Consider the following 19,762-nt stretch of genomic DNA (forward strand, 5'->3'; position numbering starts at 1 on the left):
CAGACTTGCACGAACCTCTTTATCAAATGGTTGACGGATATGTTGGTGTACCTGATCCGCCACAGAAGGGGAAGGAAGTCACGCAGTGGAATGCGGATGCACAATGTCAGCAGGCTCGAAAGTTAATACAGGAGGATGAGTAGGGGCATCCACAAAATGCTCTTTGCACTTTCTCTTCTTTGGCAGCGGAGGAAGAACCTCAGAGGATGACGATGAGTGTTGGTCATCACTGTCCGCTTCAACCGCAAAGGTCTTTGATTTAGAAGAGGATAAGGTTTGAGCCAACATGCGAAAATCAGAGGCATGTGGGTTGCCAGGAGATGACGTAGTTTTCTTTGACGCAGGCACCCAACCCTGCTGTTGCGCATATTTTGTTAAATGGCGCTTAAGGGGCGTGATTGCGCGAACAAGCGCCTTATTCATTGAGTGTTGAACCTCTTTGTCAAGTGCCTCTACCAAGTCTTGTTCAAGGAACTCCGGCCCCGCCTCCTCATAGTCACCTTCTTTATCGTAATAATATGACTCACTCATGGTACACTGGGAGTGTAAAATTAATAATGCCCACTAGGTGACTGAAATATCCGGTTTGCCAATGACAAAATTCGGAGGGAGTGAAAAAACCCCGCAGCAAGCAAGACAAGGCAGTGAAAACTGCACCAAAATAATGTTAGAGGGTGGGGAGGGCTTGCTGCTAATAAAAATGCTCACTCTCGGCAAAGCTTATGCAAATTAATCAACCGGGACCTTTTTCTAAGCTCCGGTGTCAGAAGGGAAACAGCTGTGAGGCCGTGGGTGTGTGCGTCCTCCAGACGAACTCTCTGCCGGCTGCGTACTTGAAAGGAATGCAAGAACGACAGGAATGTGAGCCGCGCATGCGTGGTGACCGGCGTGCCCCACAGCCCGGGAATAGCTCGCGCAAGACGTGCGCGAGTCTATTCAGCCCTTCAATGCTCCTCTCCACAAAAGCGGGACACAGGCGACACACGCCCTGACCCCGGGAGGTGACACACGCTCCCTGCCTGCGAGTGCCGCAAGTATCGGAAAGGAAGCGGCAACAACGGAAAACGAAACCTCAAAGGCGCAAAACCAAGCGCCAGACAACGCGGCAGACAGTGCGAGCACAGCGCTAAAGAAAACAAGCACAATAAAGTCAAATAGTAAGTAAATGGATATAAAGAACTTATCTGGCTGCGGAGCAGCAAAGAAAGAGGAAGTGGGATTGTCTTCATGGCTATTTATATCACGGACTCTATGGTTGTTACCCAAGTGTTTCTGGGTATTGCAGTTTTACATGGCTGCTGGGCATTTCTAAAGAAAGAAATGAGACTAGCATAATCGGAGCCTCCTGTCCTGAAATAGAATTGGTTGCACGTATCACAGTGTGAAACTCAAGCCAAAACGTAGTCAAGGAGAAGTTTCAAAATGGCTGCTCCAGCGTAGCGCGGGGATGTCACTGAAACGCACGTGATGAAACAGAGCAGCAGAAGGAAGCCGCTAAAGGGGAAGACAGCAGCTTGACAAAGAATGGAGGTGAAGGTTCCAGTGCTCCCGTTCTGTGGTTGCCAGGAGGACAAAGGTGAAGCGCAAGCAGCTGTTGACAGGTTACTTGCAGTTTTTAAAAATGCTGAATAGAATTTCAGACAGAAAAGGCCCAAAAGCATATGCGCAATAGAAGTTAATTCTGTCCTAATGTACATAGGCAAAAAAAAAGCTGAGCCTAATGCGCAATGCGGGGCATTAACCCCTTCGCTAGGGTGGACCCGAGCGGTGCTCGCATGCTCGTGACGGAGCCGCTCCGTCACGAGCCGCGGTTGCACTGTGCTCATGACGGAGCGGTTCCGTCATGGCCCCGCCCGCTTAATAGAATGCGCCGCGCAGGCGCGAAATCAGCGCCGCGCAGGCGCGGCGGCAGGGCCATGACGGAACCGCTCCGTCATGAGCACAGCTCAGCCGATGCTCATGACGGAGAGGCTCCGTCATGAGCATACAAGGGGTTAAATACAAAGATGTGAAAACAAAGTGGAAATGCCCTACCGATTCAGTGTGTTCAGTAAAGGAAATTTAGTACTTGCAGGGTTGACGGAAATCTCACCGGACTGCTTCAGACTGCCGTGATCAGAGGGATTGCTTCTTCGTTAGACTTAGGTCAATGGAATTGTCTGTCTTTTCTCTCTTTCCAGTGCAGTGATAAGCAGATGTGGCACGCAGGGTACAGCAGATAGTGACCGTGTAGTTCAAGAATCGTCGCCAAAATATTTGTTGTGAACAAGGCGGAAAGAGTCATAAGCAAATGGTGGTTTATTGAGAACTACACGGCCGTAGAGCAAAGAGGGAAAGCTCCACCAGGCTCAGCAGTTAGGAACAACAGTAAAACATACATTCCAAATCACTAAGTAACAGCAAACTTCTACACATGACATCATAAGGACTCTAAAAGATATATACACATTACTACACGCGGTGATGCTCACTGAGCTCCTGGAACTACAAGATGCGAGACCCCCTTGAAGTGGGAGGAGTAGACAGGAGAGAACAGCAGGCAGAGAGAGGGACTTGTGCAATGTGACTACTGACTATGGTACTACAGCGGAGTGGGTAGGAGCGGTATCTAGGACACTTTATATGTATGCTTCCTGTTCAAGCTGGGATGGGTATTGGAAGACGGATGTCACACTACTAATGTTTCGGCAGTGGGGCGGGTGTTTTTTGGGTGAATATTCAGTTTTGATATGTGAAAAGGTGATGTCTAAAAGTCGTTATCCTTGTATATTACAAAAACAATAGAAATAATACAAAATAAAAAGGGGGCAGGCCAGGCAACGAAAGAAACTGAATATTTTCAAGCTAAGCTTAAATAAATATATATATTGGAGCCCACAGCCATTTACCTAACATGTTTCCTCAAACAAATAAAAGTGATGAGATGCAAAGACAAGTTGTGACTCAGCAGGTAGGGGAATGGAAAACAGGGCACATACACAAGAGAAACAGAAAGAACTAGTTTGCACAGAGTAATAGCAAAAATGGTCTGGGTGAATGTGCATGGCTGTGTTTGAGTACATTTTCTGTGCTTGTGTTCGTTACTCCTCAATCTACATCTTTTTTAATCCACAGCTTCCGCTTGAAAGTCTGTCTTTGTTTTCTACTCACTGCCACAATAAACAAAGCTAAAATTATTCTGTACAATAAAGAGATTGCCGTCCAAACCCTTGATCAGCTCGCCGTATGCCTGAGGTGTATATGAGGTGTGCATGATTTTCTGCAGCATGAGACACTTTCAAGCAGCCTTAATACTGAACCAGCCTAAATGGGTTCCGACTCTGCTTTAGTGCACAATATACATCTTACTGTTTGCAAAAAACACATGACTTTCACTGTGCAATCGTTGCGTGATGTGTGGCCTCATTTGGTTGTGTGTGATGAGAAGATTAAGCTAGATCTCCTTTCTTTTACATTCCGCTCATGGTGGACACTTCTTAACGTCAGTGGGTGGCATGTCCTAATAAACACACCGACAGCCTTATTGTGCTGTGAGGTATTATTCACCATTTTATGTCAAACCACGTGACAGCCTGGCGTATCACAGTGCATTTAAACAAATAACGTCTGGATTTCTCCACACCCACTTATTGAAGTTGCCAGCCATGAGTCATTACCTGGGAGGTGTAGTAGGGGTGTGTCACTGAAGGAGGAACTCAGCTCTCCTTCTGCAACTTTGTTTTCTCCCCTAGTGTCAAAGATCAGGGAAAACTTGCTGCGTGTTGGATGCAAGGCCACAGAGGAGTCGGTTGGGCAGTCAGATCCTCGTGGAGCGGGGTCGTCCTTCGAGTGTGAGCAATGGAGATCTTCGTGACTGTGATCCTGCATGTGCTACCGATGTGTGTGGCAGTGATGTTAGTTCTTATAATAGTGCCCTCCTTGTTCGGCTTGTCGCTGGGGATCTCTGAACTGTATATGAAAATTTTAGTGAAAACTCTGCAGTGGGCCACTGTGCAGATTCAGCAAGGGGTGACAGATAAGCAAAAACTTCAAGTCAATGGTATTATCCAGCGAGATTTGTCCCCAATGGAAACTGTGATTGTAGGTCTAAGGAAAAGTAGAAGTGATCACCTGCAAAGCCGAAATTTTGACCTGTCAGACGTTTTCTATTTCTCAAAGAAGGGATTTGAAGCCATCGTTGAAGATGAGGTCACCCAGAGGTTCTCCTCTGAGGAGCTAGCCTCCTGGAATCTTCTCACGAGGACCAACAACTTCTGCCAGTTCCTAAGCCTCCATGTTACTATGATTTGGGTGCTGGGGATTATTATACGTTATGGTATCCTTCTCCCTTTGCGCATTAGCCTGGTGACCATCGGGATGAGCTTCCTAATTGTAGGAGCCACACTGGTTGGGCAACTGCCAAACAGCAGCTTCAAAAGTTGGCTGAGTGAAATGGTCCACTTGATTTGTGCTCGGATATGTACCAGAGCCCTTTCTAGTGCTATCCAGTATCATAACAGAGAAAACAAGCCGAAGAAAGGGGCTATTTGCGTTGCCAACCACACCTCTCCATTCGACCTCATCATCTTAGCCAACGATGGATGTTACGCAATGGTTGGTCAGGCGCACGGTGGACTGGCAGGATTCATCCAGCGAACCATGGTGAAAGCTTGTCCTCATGTGTGGTTTGAACGCTCAGAAATGAAAGACCGGCACATCCTGGCCAAAAGGCTCCAAGAACATGTTGCAGATAAGAACAAACTCCCAATTTTAATTTTCCCAGAGGGAACCTGCATTAACAACACGTCTGTGATGATGTTCAAGAAGGGGAGCTTTGAAATTGGAGGCACCATATATCCAGTGGCTATCAAATATGACCCGCAGTTTGGGGACGCCTTCTGGAACAGCAGTAAATTCAGCATGGGTACATACCTGTTGCGGATGATGACCAGCTGGGCCATTGTGTGTAAGGTGTGGTACTTGCCGCCGATGTTCAGGCAGGAAGGGGAAAATACCGTTCACTTTGCCAACAGAGTGAGATCTGCTATTGCTAAACAGGCTGGACTGGTTGAGCTTCCCTGGGATGGAGGTTTGAAAAGATACAAGGTGAAGGATTCGTTCAGGGAGGAACAGCAAAAGAAATACAGTAAGATAATTGGAGGGAATGAATCAATGGATAAAATGTCCGGCGAGTCAGAATCACCATCGTAAAGGAAGAAGGATGATCTCATTCATGACAAGTTCCATCTGCTGCATTTTTCATTTTGCTAGAGCATGGTTATGATACCAAAGAGTTTGTGATTTGACAAAAGCTACTCTATTTTCATTGGTGTAGTGATCAATGCTGCATTCTACCAGTCATTCTGAAATGTTGTCAACCCTCCTTGTTTCCTTATCAGCCTCCTGCCTTCCGCTTCTATCTTTTTTCATGCTTTTTCTTTCACTTCTGCTTTCTTAAAGTTAACATTCAAAATGTTGATGCAACTATTTGGATACTACATAATTGGTATTATTGCTTGCATCACCAAAAGCACAGAACCTATATCCATGGGAACTTGACTGTTGCAGCAGAGTAGCACTGGTTCAATAGCATGAGTAAAGGAAGATAGCCTGTGCAGAATTTGAGCAAAGTGTTTGTTCCAACTCAGATGACCATTGATGATGTGCCAACCATCTTCTGCTGCTCTGCTTTCTACTCATGACGGGTTTTGAACATGTTTTTATGGCAGACAAATTCGGGGAAGGTAACCCTTTTGGAAACTTCTCTGTGGTTTAAAAGTAGTACTGAAACCTGAATGCGTGAAAGCATTGGGTAAACTTTAAATACAGTATCTTCAAAGTGCAGAATAGTGAAATCTTGGTTTTAGAAATGGTGATGGTAAACAAGGGTCCTGTGTATCTGCTAAGGACCTAACACAAAGTTCATAATTACAAGATTGGCCGACTGGGAAACAATCTTGCCAAAAGGATAGTATTCCTGCAGTCTACTTTGCCCACCCTATATACACCCTTTGTAGCACTGACATAAATCGGGCTTTACCTACAGTCTGTTGAATAGTTACCATTTTCTGTATTATTCGTACTTTTAAAACTCCTTTTGCCAAAGAGCACATGAAGGTTACAGTACCTCAAGTCTGCCGCCACTTCTTGTCCAATTCCAATCTTTTACTTTCAGACCAAAACATCCTGGAATGTGTACTTCTGGTCTCCCTGATCGTGGCCTCACAGTCCAAGTGAGGAGTGGATTGTGTCCCTCTGTCCGAGAAGTATTCGCACACATCAGTAAACTGCTTCCTCAGAACAGTCACGGAAATTGTACACTGAAACAAATGATGATTTTATTTGTGTATTAAATGTGTTTGGTGCTCTTTCGGTGATTGTACAGCTGTTTAATGCTTCCCTTGCTCCCAGTTTTATGTGAACAAAGTTTGATTGCATTAATAAATTTTAAGATGCTCTTCTGAAAAGGATTTGATATTGCATGATTATAACTCTGAAGCGGTGTCCAGGTACTGTCAACCTTGTATTCATGATGGGGTGACCGAGAACGTGGTACTTTTCTTTGCAAGAGTTACTTCAAATGCAGCTTGTCGTGAGATAAGTCTGTACTAGATTTGGGGTACTGGAACACCCTTCCATTGGCCTCTGCCTTCTAATACCAATTTATTTTTAGGGGGCTATTTGAGGTACCTACGGCACTGCTGTAGAATACTTTTAGGTTAAGCCTGGCGTTGCAGTGCATGAGCTGCTCGCTCTGCGAGGCATGTTGTAGTAGGGTATGTTTTAGAAGTGGAGTGGAAGCCCCGCCCATATTTTTCATTGGCTGGTGTCATTGTCCATGGTAAAAGATGGCTTCCGATTCCATATTAGGCTTCTTAGTCCCTCATTGTTTACCGCCCTGTCTCCTTTTGTGACTGCCCATACCAACTGGACCATTTACTTGCGGTGTTACACGGTCGGCGTTGTGTAGTCAGTGAGCACTATTTTCTTTCAGGCGCACACAGTTCAGCAGCGGCGCTGCTTTCCCCATTGGTAGCCGGCTGGGGTGTGTGGCCCTTCACTATGGACTCTGAGCTAGAAATCAAGACCGGCTCCGGGGAGCAGACTCTGGTACTGCTTGTTATTTTAATAGTTTCACTACCTTACTGGAAAAAAAAGCAGAACGTGCAGAGAGGGGCGGGCCCGGCCTGCCAAAGCAGCTCTCCAAATGGAGATCGGTGTCTGAGGAGCAAGGCCTCGGCTCTGTGGTAATCGAGTAGACTGTAATTCTGAGGAGATTGTGTTATGGTCTGGCGGGGCTCTGAGGCTGCTGCGCACAAACAGGTGACCGGAGGCAACATGGTGCAGAAAATAATTGTATGCATTAAACTGTATTCTTGTTGTTTGGTGAAAACAAGCAGCTGTGTGGTTGCGGGTAGTCACAAGGGTCTTTTTAGGTCTCGCTTGGTGTTACAGCGCGCAAGCGCTGCTCACTCTGCGACGGCTTCTTGGAATCAATATACTTTAAGAAATTGAGTTTCGGCTCCGCCAGTGATTTCCATTAGTGTGCGTCATTGGTTATGCTTAAAGGTGCCTTATGATTGTAACTGAGGCTTTTTAGTCCCTCCTGGTTACCGCACTGTCTTCTTTTGGCCCTGCCCACCCGGACTGGATCTTTTATTGGCGGCTTTACACGCTCTCCTTTAAAAGACAGTAAGCACTCTTTTCTTTTCATTGTCAGCGCCGTTCGCTTTGGCGCTTGTTTGTTTACGGTGCCGCTTTCAGCGCCATCCACTTCCAAGCAGTACTGTGAATTATTATTATTGTTTTAGTGTCTCATTCCACTTTTCCCTTGATAGCCATAGTCTTATTTGTTTTGGGGGTTTTTATAAGTAATTCTGGAGGGGAGAGTCTCGGACACTCCATCGGCCGATTCACAACAACTTTACCGGGATCCCGGCCGGGGCACTCCTGGTGTTGCTGCTGCCCCAGCTTTTGTTTCAAGTGTTGTCAGCTACCCCACCACCATATTTTTACTTTCCAATTTAGTGTCTTACTGAAGCTCTGGACCGAGGCAGTCTAAATTACATGTGTTCCTTTCAGGGTTGTTATTTGTGGTGTTGCTGCGCTTGTTTGTTTAGGGTGCCGCTTTCAGCGCCTTCCGCTACCCAGCAGTGCTGTGAGTTATTATTGTTGTTTTCGTATCCTGTTCCACTTTTACCTCAATGGCTATAGTCTCATTTGTTTTTGGGGTTCGTATACAGTAATTCTTTGCCATTTCATTGTTTCCGGCTGTTGAAGTTGGTATTCCCAGTTGATTCTGATCTTGCCAAAGGAGAGAGTGCTGAGATGGTTGGTCGAGGACTACCCTCGCTTGGTTCCCCTTCGGTAAGAATGCCACTAACTGGAATGTGCAGGAATTTCTCTTTACCATTTCATCATTTCTGGCTGGGTAGCCAGTGACTTTTAGCCCGGTTGCCTGCCGGGTGTTCTCATGGGGAGAATCTTTTTCTTGAGCCGTGATTTCAAGTTGCCTAGCTAGTCCTGCCTGGCTATTTGGCTCGAATCTGGTGTTGTGTAGAAGGGATTCGGAATCGTGTGTTGGTTGTTTTTTTTGCTTACTGACCCTGAGACTATCTCAGCTTGCTTAGAAGGCTGTTCCTCTGTTCCTATTAGCTGGCCACCAAGGTTGTGGGGTACTGCTGTGTGAAGGTGATTACTTGTATGGGCCGTTTTTCGTTACATGCCGTCCTTTTTTGGAGCAGTAATTAGATTCAGACTCTGTTTGCTAAAAATTGGATAAGTCAGTGCTTAGTTGAGTGGCAATAGTTTCTGATTACGACCTTTTCTTTTCAGCTGGCAGCGTTGTTTTACATTTGTTTTTATCACTATCGTAGTAGCCGTTGCTGCCTTTGGAGAGTCGCCACTGCAGTTCGTGATACTCGCACTTTGAGGTGTGTTGGTTGCATTGATTTTGCAGGGCTGCTTGGAATTGGTGGTGCGGTGAGGTCGTCTGTGACACAGTTTGCGCTGGAAGTGCCAGATGATTTTTCTTTCAGCTTGTTGAGTATGGTGTAGAGAATTGCCGGGAGGGTTGACAGCTTGTCCGTAAACACACGCTGCACCCGCATTGGAGGTATGATGCTGTTTGTGCCCTTCTTATTAGTGAGTTGAGTTCCCCCAATTTTTCATCGATCCCTGATGTGAACACAGCCAGTGTGTTTAATAATGAGAGCTGTATATCAATCTTGTCTGATTGATATTGTAGCGCCTCTACTGATAGTTGCATAGTTTTTAGGAGGGAGGCCCATGCGCTTCTGTCATGCAGGTTTGGGTCCCCCTGCTCCTTTAAGCCGGCTTCTCTCGTTCCCCACAAGGGCTGAGTGACCGATGAACACTAGTGTGGGTGGTTCAGCTTCGGCGAGAGAGGAGCCAAATGTTGGTCTGTGGAATATGCTGTTACCATGTCCTCCCATTCCTGAGTTCCTAAATAGGATAAAGCAGTCCTGTCTTCCTCCTGCATTAGAGATTTTGAGTTGACTGGCGGGGGTGTAGTCTTGTAGATGACTTGGCTGATGGAGCTAAGGTCACAACTGGGTGTGACATTCATTTCGCCATTATAATTGTTTGAGACCCGGGATCCGGTGGCAGCCCCTTCAGCGACCCAAGGAGAGTGCTGCCTAGTCAGCGTATTTTCTAGGCTGAAAACAGCAGCGGTTGGCTGCTTTCTCTGATTAGCCTGTTGATTTGTTTCCTTTGGCGGCGACTGGCCTTCTCCTGTTGGGGGCTTTAGAGCCTGGGTAAGCTCAGGGGTTCCTGCTGATATGGTGGAAGTTATTGCCGGAATGGAGCTAGCTACTGATGATGAGTACTGTGCTGCTGGTTGTGGCGATAACTGATATTTCTGAGATCCTAGTGCACCTATTGATTCTTCATGGTTGATTTGAGTTAGACCAGTAGGTTTTACGTCTCCTGCAGGTTGCATGTACTGCGCTGTGTGTTGCACCGAAGGGCTGGGTAAAGGGGTAGTTGAAGGGGGTTCTGCTTTTGTGTTATTTTGAGGATTTCTCAGTATTGGTCGCGTACTCCCGGCATCCAGGGAATGCAGGTTGCGGTACGAGACGAGCAGTGTGCACAAGCGACGAGAGTCAGACGCTTGCTCTGTTGCCGCAGATCGAAACTGCTGCTGAGCACCTTGAAGCACAGAGATCCCCTCCAAGAGATACTGAAGCTGTGTCACTTGGAACAGGGCGACTTGAAGCCGACAGTGCTTATGGACTGCAGCCATGAGGAATCAGCAGGGCCTCCCTGACAGTGGGCACTCCCTGTGCGGTGAGTCAGCAATCACCTTGGGGTATCCCACTAGGAAGGACAGAAACTGCCTCCTCACAGAAACGGGATGTCCAAGACACACCCCCAGCAGCAGCAGCATACGTTGGTGGGAAAGTGATGTCTGCAGCAGAGGTGAGGTCGCATGCTTAATTATTTACGTATCTCATTTTATAAGTATTTTTATTGAACAAGAAACCGTTCCAGTCAGATACACATCTTACAGTTTTAGCACTCACTATACACTGGGTCTGAGGGGTGACAGCGGTGTGCCTACGTCCCCCGCCCACCCCCATGTACAACACCTGCCACTGGACTTGGCATTTTAGCCACCAACATGTTGCATTCAGTGAATGATATACTGCAGGCACTCGGTTATGCCGGGAAACACAGAACTACAAATCCCAGCATGCAAAGTAATAATACATGCAGACAAATGTGTCCTTCAAGACTTGGCACCAAATAGACAGCTAGCGATCGCTACCACATAGACATTCTGCGAATTGGGCAATCTTCTCATTTCGATCAAGCGCTGACTTAACTTTGAGAAGCTACAAAGCGCTTTCTTGGGAACATTTGATTTGCTGCAGAGACCGCTTGAGGATATGATTCTATACCCAGAAAGTTGTGGTAGCTGGTAAGATAGGCACTGGTTATTTTGATTGTATGACAGGAGAGGTCTGGTAAACCAGGGCCCGCAAAGTCTTCGCAGTAGGGTCCTTAGTGTGGGCTGGTAAGTGCTGCAGTTTTTACCGAAATTCTGGGTCTCGCAGTGAGATGAGCAGACACGGACGCTAAGGGGCCTGCCAGCGCCTCTCGTGGGCACGGTACCTCATGTCATCGCAGACCTCTCGCATTGTATATGAGTTTGACAGGTGCTCATCCAAACACCGATTACTGCAGATTTACAAAAAGAAACACTAATTCTAGTTCTATTGTGGTTTTTCGACTTTCTTGCGTGGCGTTAACTTTGGTTTTTAGTTCCTCCCAATTGTGACAGCTATAGTGGATCGGCACAGGGTTCACGGCAGGACTCTGTCCTCCTGTGCCTCCAAACACTTCCATGTGTGTTGTTTACTTCTGAAAGTGCTCTTGCTACACTAACGATCCACCCACGCAGTTGAAGGCTTAGACCCTTCCCTCGCTTACAACAGGGCCGATGTCTGTGCCTGCTTAGCCTCGCCCCGTCCACAGCAGGTTGGGTCAACATGGGGCCGGACCCTGCGCCGGGTCTGAAGGCAGCCGAGGCAAGTGCACAGCCAGGCCCGGCTCCAGGAATTTTTATTTGGGTGGGCCATCTGTAAGGGAAGGAAGATTGATGTCAGCAAGATAGGCGGCTAATTGATCTTCGGTTTTTGACATATCGGGAGAATAAAGATGTAAAGGTGTCAACAATTTCTTGTGGTTTTGTAAGGGTCTCACCCGTTTCACTACGTATTGCAGGAATGGCCATAGCTGCTTCACATTGTTTCAGTTGGGCTGCAAGCAATCAACCTGCTTTCTCCCCTTGTTCATAGTGTCTACCCTTAAGGCGTTGTAGGGCATATTCCGCTTTGGAAGTATGTAAGTTATTAGGTTCCATTTTAGCAAGTTCTAATTCATGACGGTTGGGTATTGTAGGGTGGGATGAATATTGTTGCGTTAGGGAAGTAATTTGAGTCTCCAGCTCAATACGATGAAGTGATGCCGACTTATTGGCTTCTGCTGCATCTCTCATTAATTGAGCATGAATGGTTGCTTTAGACGCTGCCCAAACAGTTCTATTAGAAGAAACTGAAAACTTGTTAATGTTCAAATAATCAGAGAGGTGATAGTGCGATAAGGTTTTTCCTTTAGGTGGGCGATAACTTTGGATATTTAGATGCCATGGTTTGTGGCCTGGAGAGATTAAACCTAATTCTAAGGCAAGAAGAGCAGGCGCATGATCGGAGATTGCAGTTTCTAAGAATTGGAAATCAGTGGTGTTAGTAGTCATTGTATGTGAGATAAGAAAATAATCTATTCTGGATTGGGTACCATGGGTAGAAGAGAGGAAGGTAAACTCTTGGTCCGATGGATGGCAAAGGCGCCAGTGATCTATTAGTCCATGTTCTGAGGGTATGTCGCTTAATAAAGCTCTATCCCCTTCATTACATTTGTCTAAAGGGCCTGTTAGATCTAATACAGGGTCACAGGCTAAAATCCAGTCACCACCAATTATATATTTGGATGCGCCTATTTCAATCAACAGTCGATTTAAGCTAAGAAAAAAGGAACGTTTGGCTCCTATTTGGGTGTACACAGAGCCAACACAAAGGATCTTGTCACCTATTTTTAGCTTTGCAAAAATGTATATGCCCTCTGGATTAATCCAGGTTTTGATAACAGTAACAGGTAAGGATTTATGAAGTAGAATGGCCACTCCACATTCCCTTGGTTGAGCATCATTAGAAAGAGGCTGTGTTGTCAGACCACAATGTATAACCTTTCCTATCCAGTCTCTTCGTAGCTTAGAGGATTCTAAAGCATTCAGATGAGTTTCATGTAAAAGTGCAATATCCATCTTTTTAGTTTGTTGGTATGATAATACTTTTTTCCGTTTAATAAAATGTGTGAAGCCATGAACATTCCATGAAACGATACGCAGTGATTGAGAAGTGGAAGGGACACTAAATGCCATTTGAACGTTGAGACGAAAGGATATTAACCTCTGAGAAGGATGAGAGAATGAACGAGGAATAAGGATGAAAGAGAAAGCATTGGACAAGGAGGAAGAAGTATCATATGACTGTCAATAGATACTAGGATAGATAATTGATTAAAAGGAGATTGGTATACAAGAACTAAGAAAGAAAGAATAAAGGAAAAAAGAAAGAACAAAAGAAAATAGGAAGTAAAAAATAGAAAAAGGGGAAATATACCACGTAAAAGTAATACAATAGCTAAGGGGATAACATTGTTTCCTGTGGATCTAAACGTTCGGGCTACACGCTAGGGGGAGCCCCATCTGGCAATAAAGTAGGTGAAAAGGGTATGATAAAGTCATCATATGAATAGTAACGAACAATATATAAAATAATACAATATATGTGAGATCTTATATAATATAATGATAGTAATAAAAATCAGAGACAATCATGTTAAGATAATATAACAACGAAATAGTATGACAGCTATATAGTAATATGGTTTAAGCATTACTATAATTAATTAGATAGATATAAATGAGTAAGATAAAAATTAGACTAGCGATATTTACAAAGCATTGTATAAATAGAGATAGACATAAAAGAAATTACAATAAGATAAAACAGAAAGAAAGGAAGAGAGGAAGAAATAAAGTAAAGCGATAAACTTATAGAGTAATAAATGTAAAATCTTCAATGGTATGGTAATGGGAATGAGTATTGGATAAAAATATATTTAAGTAATAGGACATTTACAGTGAATAATATAATACAGCAACCGTATTATAAAATGATAAGGTGTTATCTTAATTAGTTTAGTAAATGTTAAAACATCAAAGTAACATAATAACTGGTGCAATGAACAATTGATAGCTAGAGCAAGAAGTAAAGAAAGAAAAGTAGGAAGGAGAGAAAGTTGGGTCAGACGTCAGTACTATACATATCCATGAAATTCCAGAAAGTAATAAAGGGTGAGTAATATAAAATTTTGACTTATATATATATTAAGTCTTAATCCATATTATATATAAAATTCATAACATTGAAATTATAACATTGCAAAATTAAAGAAAAATGTTTTAATCCTTTTATGTGGAAATGAAAGGATATAAAGACAGTAAAGGAAGGAAGAGAAGATTTAATAAAAGGAATAGAAAAATAGTGTAATATAAATAATGATAGAGAGGAAAGGGGAAAAAATAGAGTGATAAGTGCATAAGATAGATATATGAAAATTACATAGTATGATAATAATATTCAATATTGAATATAATAAAGTTTAAATAATGTGATAATGGAGTTGAGTGAATACGATATTAAAAGAAAATAAATGTAAAGAGGAGAGAACATCAATAATAAACATTGTATATTAATTCATAACATTCATACTATATGGTAAGGAAGAAAAGGTGAAAAGGAAGATATACATAGGGATTAAAGAACTGTAATCCTTAAATGTGTAGGATATATATGTCAGAAGGATTTTTCAGAGTAAAGAGAGGGAGAGGAGAAAAAATGTGTGTCTTTGAAATTAAATATTGATACTTACCAATCTTTAAAAATTATCCTAAAATTCATTACATACATTTTATATAACACTATGACATAGTTGGATTTTTATTATATTTATATAATAGTAAAAAGTAAAGAAAAGAAGGGAGGGGGAATGATTTAGGAGAAGAAACATAATATAAGATAGCATAATATAGTATATAGTCTAATACAAGATATTATAGAATATAATGAATGTAACCCTATAACCAATGTATACAATAATGAATAAATATAGAAATGTTCATCAAAGCGAAGTTTCAATATATAACAAAGTAAGTGGCTGTTACATCAGATCGCAGTGACAGCAAATAGTGAAGTAAATTACTTCTTTACTGATTTACAGTGGAATCAAAATAAATGATGGGCTATAGTTCAGGTAACATCTTCAGACGATGGAAGAGATTTTAAGGGGGAAATGACTTATCTCTGTCTCTTTCCTGTGTAATAGTAGTTACTGCTTGTAGTGCTTGAGCTCGATCCCCAAAAGAGTGAATATGTCGATCGGAATCTCTTCCTCTGCTTTGAGATGTATTTAGAAAGTGATAGGATTCATCAGAAGTTTTCTTGAGTTGCAGGTAAGGAAGTGTAGATGGAAGTTCAGGTATAGGCGTGTTGCATTCCATACTTTGAGGAGGGAGAGTGTCAAGGAAAATACGAAGACCCTCTGGGTTAAAGAAGTCTTTGGAGATGCCATCTTTTGTTATCCGTAGATGCGCTGGTTCAAAGAGGCCATATTTGATGCCCAACTGACATAAGTGGGGTCTAAAAGAAAGAAAGGCTTTATGGCGATCATTTGTTTCTTTTGAAAAATCTGCTGCTATTCGAATTTGATGACCTTCAAATTGGTATAGACCAGGCATTCGAGCTGCATTAATTAGTTGACATGCCTGTTCATGTCTTAGAAAGCAAACAATAAGTGTTTGTGGATGCAGATTTTTCCCACTCTTAAAAGGACCAATACGATGTGCTCTTTGCATCTCTAACAGTGGATCAAAAGTGAGTCCTGTCATTTTTGGGAGGGTTGCTATAAGAAAGGACTTGGCATCAGATCCTTCCAATCCCTCTGGAAATCCAAAGAAGCGCACATTGTCACGACGACTTCTATCTTCTAAATCTATCATCTTACTTCTGAGGAAGAGAAGCTCTTGGTCACGATCCGGGAAGTTGTTAATGCAGTTTTCAACTGTGGCTATACGGTCAGTAAGTCCATCTAGATGCCCCTGGAATTCGGCGATGGCTACACGCATCAATTTTTTTTCAATAGTAAGGGTAGATATTGATGACTCCATTCCTTCTAAATGGCATCCACCCGCAGTGATTTCTTGAAGTATTTTTTCCATGGTGGGGTCTGGCGCAGTAGACATCAGGGAAGTAGATGATTTTTGGGCTGGGAGTTTAGAATCCCAAGTATCTGAAGTGGAACGACCTTGATTTAGGATTTCAGAGTATGAAAGTTGCTTTGTGGATTTACCAGAGGTTTTACCAGAAGGCATTACCGTATAGTTCTGTTTAAAAGTTGTAGTGCAAGTATTTTCAGCACAGAATAAAAACACGCAGAAGCTATTGGCAGTTTAACTCCAATCAACACTGTTTCACCATGCCAATAAGGTATCAGCAATGAAGTCTCTTCAGACAGGTTTTGGAATGTAGGAATCACAAAGAATAATCCAAGAAGATGTAAACTCAGTCGGCTCCGTTCTTAACAGCGTCAAAGTATAGTGGTTAATACCAGAGTCTTATCACATAGAGTACATAGAGAAGCAGACAAATATACCCAAAGCAATGAATCCTTGTCTGATAGAGCTGGTAACTGTAATTACAAAGTTTCTGTGGATGTTTCTATGATCACGGAGTCACTCACCTCATATTCAGAGGCGCGAAATCTGTCAAAGGGTGCTTACAGACGTAGAATGCCGCTTACCGTGGTGTTGTTGGTCACGTTGGTTAAAAGGTACGAGTTCAAACAGTTGCCCCTTTTCAAAATTTGAATTATGACAAAGAACAATGAAAATTGCTTTGTCCCCTTTGCCAGCTCAAATGTAGGAGACACTTAATTCAGTCAAAAGAGGCGCAAATGCAGCTGCTATTAATAACTTAAAAGGACTACCTTTAATAGTGGGGTTGTGAAACACCAGGTGTTCAGGGCAGACAGGTGTATATTAAGTAGCAGATTTCCATCTGAGGAAACAAAGGGCCATTCACCACGTTTCATAAGGCACACTTTATTAAACTGTGCAATTTAAGCAGAAGCTCTCCAGATTTTCCTCAGCTGACATGAACACGAGCTGTGTAAATCACCTCGTTAGCACAGTTACCGGGCTTCACAAGGCAGTCTCACACACAGCGTGTGAATTAATAGTAGCTTTAATTAAAGTTCAGCTGAAAGTGCTCTTCCTAAGGAAAGAGAAGCCACTGCCTCACCTTCCGGTCTTTCCGCATGTTGGGCGCTCTGCAATCCATGAGGTAATTTTCCTGTCAGCATTGGAGAAATTATTTACAAAGGCTGTGACAACAAGCAGGTGCCCTCATTTGAGACTAAAATAACACTGTCTCCTCCTCTCACTCTCTGCTGTCACAGAAGCAGTTTACACTGTCTCATCCTCTCACTCCGCTGTCACGGAAGCAGTTTATAAATCATCTCTGTCCCACCGAAGAGCTGCAGCTGCTGGTCCGGGGCTCCCCACAGCTTCCGGTTCTAAGCGGCCAACTTCTTACGTGGCCAGACCACGCCCCCAGTCACTGCTATGTTACGTGGAATTGTAGAGCACACTTACACCTGGGAGGGTATCCTGGCACTGAGCGGGTATGAGTCTAGCCATACCTAGGGCCTATTGAGATTACTTGAAAAGCCAACTTTTTGCGTTATTCGAAAGCACGGAGGGGCTCTTCTGCATAGCGGCAGGTACTCTTCGGACACAGACAAGCAGCATGGCAGATGTGCTAGACAACGTAGGCGGGTGAACGTTAGCAGATTGCTTTGAATGAGTTTGAAAGTTCCCTGCTTTGGAATTCAAAGGATGGATCCATGTGACCTGAATGTATGGAATGGACTGATTGTGACTCATAGGTAATGGATCACTCCTCTGGCAGGAAGAAGGTCCTTATGTAAAAGTTGACTCAGCCTGGCCACACAGGGCGAGCCTTGTTCCACCACAGGTGAGGTGAGACACCTTTCATATAGGATACTTCCAATCGCACCTGTCAGAGGCAAGTGAAAGGAGTCTACTGAAGAGTGGTGGAAAGGAGATGAGGGAACCGTTGTGGATAAACACACATTAGCATTACACATCATGAGCCTTTTCTGTACATATATGAGAAGCGATAGGTGAACTTATAAAACTGGGCTGGATTTTATGGAGTGAGTAAAGCGAACATTCGTCACATCCAAGGGAAAAGTTTGCAAAGGCTCTAATCACCAATACAATTTTTAAATGAGGGCACAATTCTCAACTAATTTGGCTAAAAAGCCATGGACTTTACGAGCAGTTCTTAATGGGAAGGTATAAAATAGTCCAATTCTTACCTAGCATGCCCAACAAGTACAAACTCCCCAAGGGTGTTGCAGTTCCACTGCCAAAAAAGTGGTGGCAAAGCATGTTTTTTTCTGTTACATTCCCACAACACTTGGCAACATGTTTACAACATGTCTCATTGAGTGGCGTGTAATTATGTGGCACTGAGTGGTATTTGGAGTGTATGTTGCGTTGAGCGCAGTGTAAATATGTAGCATATCATTATGTGGCACTGAGTGGTATTGTGTGGAGTGTGTGTTGCATTCAGTAGAGTGTAATTAAGTGGCGTGTAATTATGTGACACTGAGTGGTATTTGGAGTGTATGTTGCATTGTGTGCAGTGTAATTATGTGGTGTCTAACTAGGTGCAACCGAGTGGTATTTGGAGTGTATGTTGCATTGAGTGCAGTGTAATTATGTGGCAATGAGTGGTATTTGGTGTGTATGTTGCATTGAGTGCAGTGTAATTGTGTGGCGTGTAATTATGTGGCACTGTATGTTGCATTGTAATTATGTAGCATATAATTATGTGGCATTGAGTGGTATTTGGAGTGTATGTTGCATTGAGCGCAGTGTAATTATGTAGCATATAATTATGTGGCACTGAGTGGTATTGTGTGGAGTGTATGTTGTATTCAGTAGAGTGTAATTGTGTGTGAGGGTGCAGAGTGTGTGAGGGTGCGGAGTGTGTGATGGTGCGGAGTGTGTGAGGTTGCGGAGTGTGTGAGGGTGCGGAGTGTGTGAGGATGCGGAGTGTGTGAGGGTGCAGAGTGTGCGAAGAGGGAGCTGTTTTGAGGGTACTGTAGAGGAAGAGCAGCAAAGGGAGCTGTTTTGGGGGCACTGGAGAGGAAGACCAATAGTAGGTGTTTCTAGTGGAGATAGTACAGAGGAAAAGGAGAACAGGAGTTTGTACTAAGAGTGCATTGTTTAGGAAGGGTATCAAGGAGGGTTTGAGTTTGTAATAAGGGTGCTGAGAAGGGGTAGAATATGTGGCGAGTACTGTAAACAAAGAGAGGTAGCAGTTTTGTAGTGATGGTAATGAGGAGGGGTGGACTTTTGTAATGATGGTACTGGAGAGAAAACAGAAGACTTGGAGTTTTTAGGGAGGGTACTTAGGAGGCATAGGCGTCTGTAAGATTAAAAGGAGGGATAGGAGTGTCTAGTGAGAGTACTCGAAGGGTATGAGCTTGTAATCAGACTACTACAAAGGAAGTAGGGTGTGGGTTGAGGGTTCTAGGGAGAAAACAAAAGCATGAGAAGCCAGTGAGCGTACTGGAGAGAAAGTGGAGGGGTAGGAGTTTGTAGTGAGGATACCAGAGAGAAAGAGATAGTAGTAAGAATTTGGTGGGAGACATAGCGAATGGGTGTTCACATGAGCTACCTAGGTCCCCTACACAGTTTAATGTTTTGTAGGCTTGGGGAGGTTTCCATAGTATGCCCAATGAGAAGTGAGTGCTTGTATGTGCACAGTCTGTTGTCACCGCACTTAAAGACGGGAGGGGTCACTGTTCACACTAAGCCCGAGAAACACAAGGACCGACTGAGTATGTTTGCTTATAGTGCATAGAAGCGCTAGAGATGTAAAGCCATTGTTTTGACACGCTTTCTTTATAGTTTGTTTTCTCTGGAAGCCCAAAACTGCATAGTTTGTATTTCGTACGTTTTAATTGTGCATAATGCAGAGACTAATTTTATAAAACCCTGAACAGGAATACACAAATACTGACAAGAAATCGTGAACAT

The 19,762-nt window shown here is 43.6% G+C and overlaps 1 protein-coding gene and 1 pseudogene across 1 annotated transcript in view; both read left to right on the forward strand.

The window, feature by feature from the left end:
- FA2H (fatty acid 2-hydroxylase) overlaps positions 1–19,762 on the forward strand; it is an 824,473-nt gene that overhangs the window by 313,739 nt on the left and 490,972 nt on the right. The window lies entirely within an intron of this gene.
- Positions 3,794–5,253, forward strand: LOC147676813 (glycerol-3-phosphate acyltransferase 3 pseudogene; annotated as a pseudogene).

The sequence above is a fragment of the Lissotriton vulgaris genome, chromosome 12 (genome assembly GCF_964263255.1).
Source record: "Lissotriton vulgaris chromosome 12, aLisVul1.2, whole genome shotgun sequence".
In the NCBI taxonomy this organism is placed as follows: Eukaryota; Metazoa; Chordata; class Amphibia; order Caudata; family Salamandridae; genus Lissotriton; species Lissotriton vulgaris.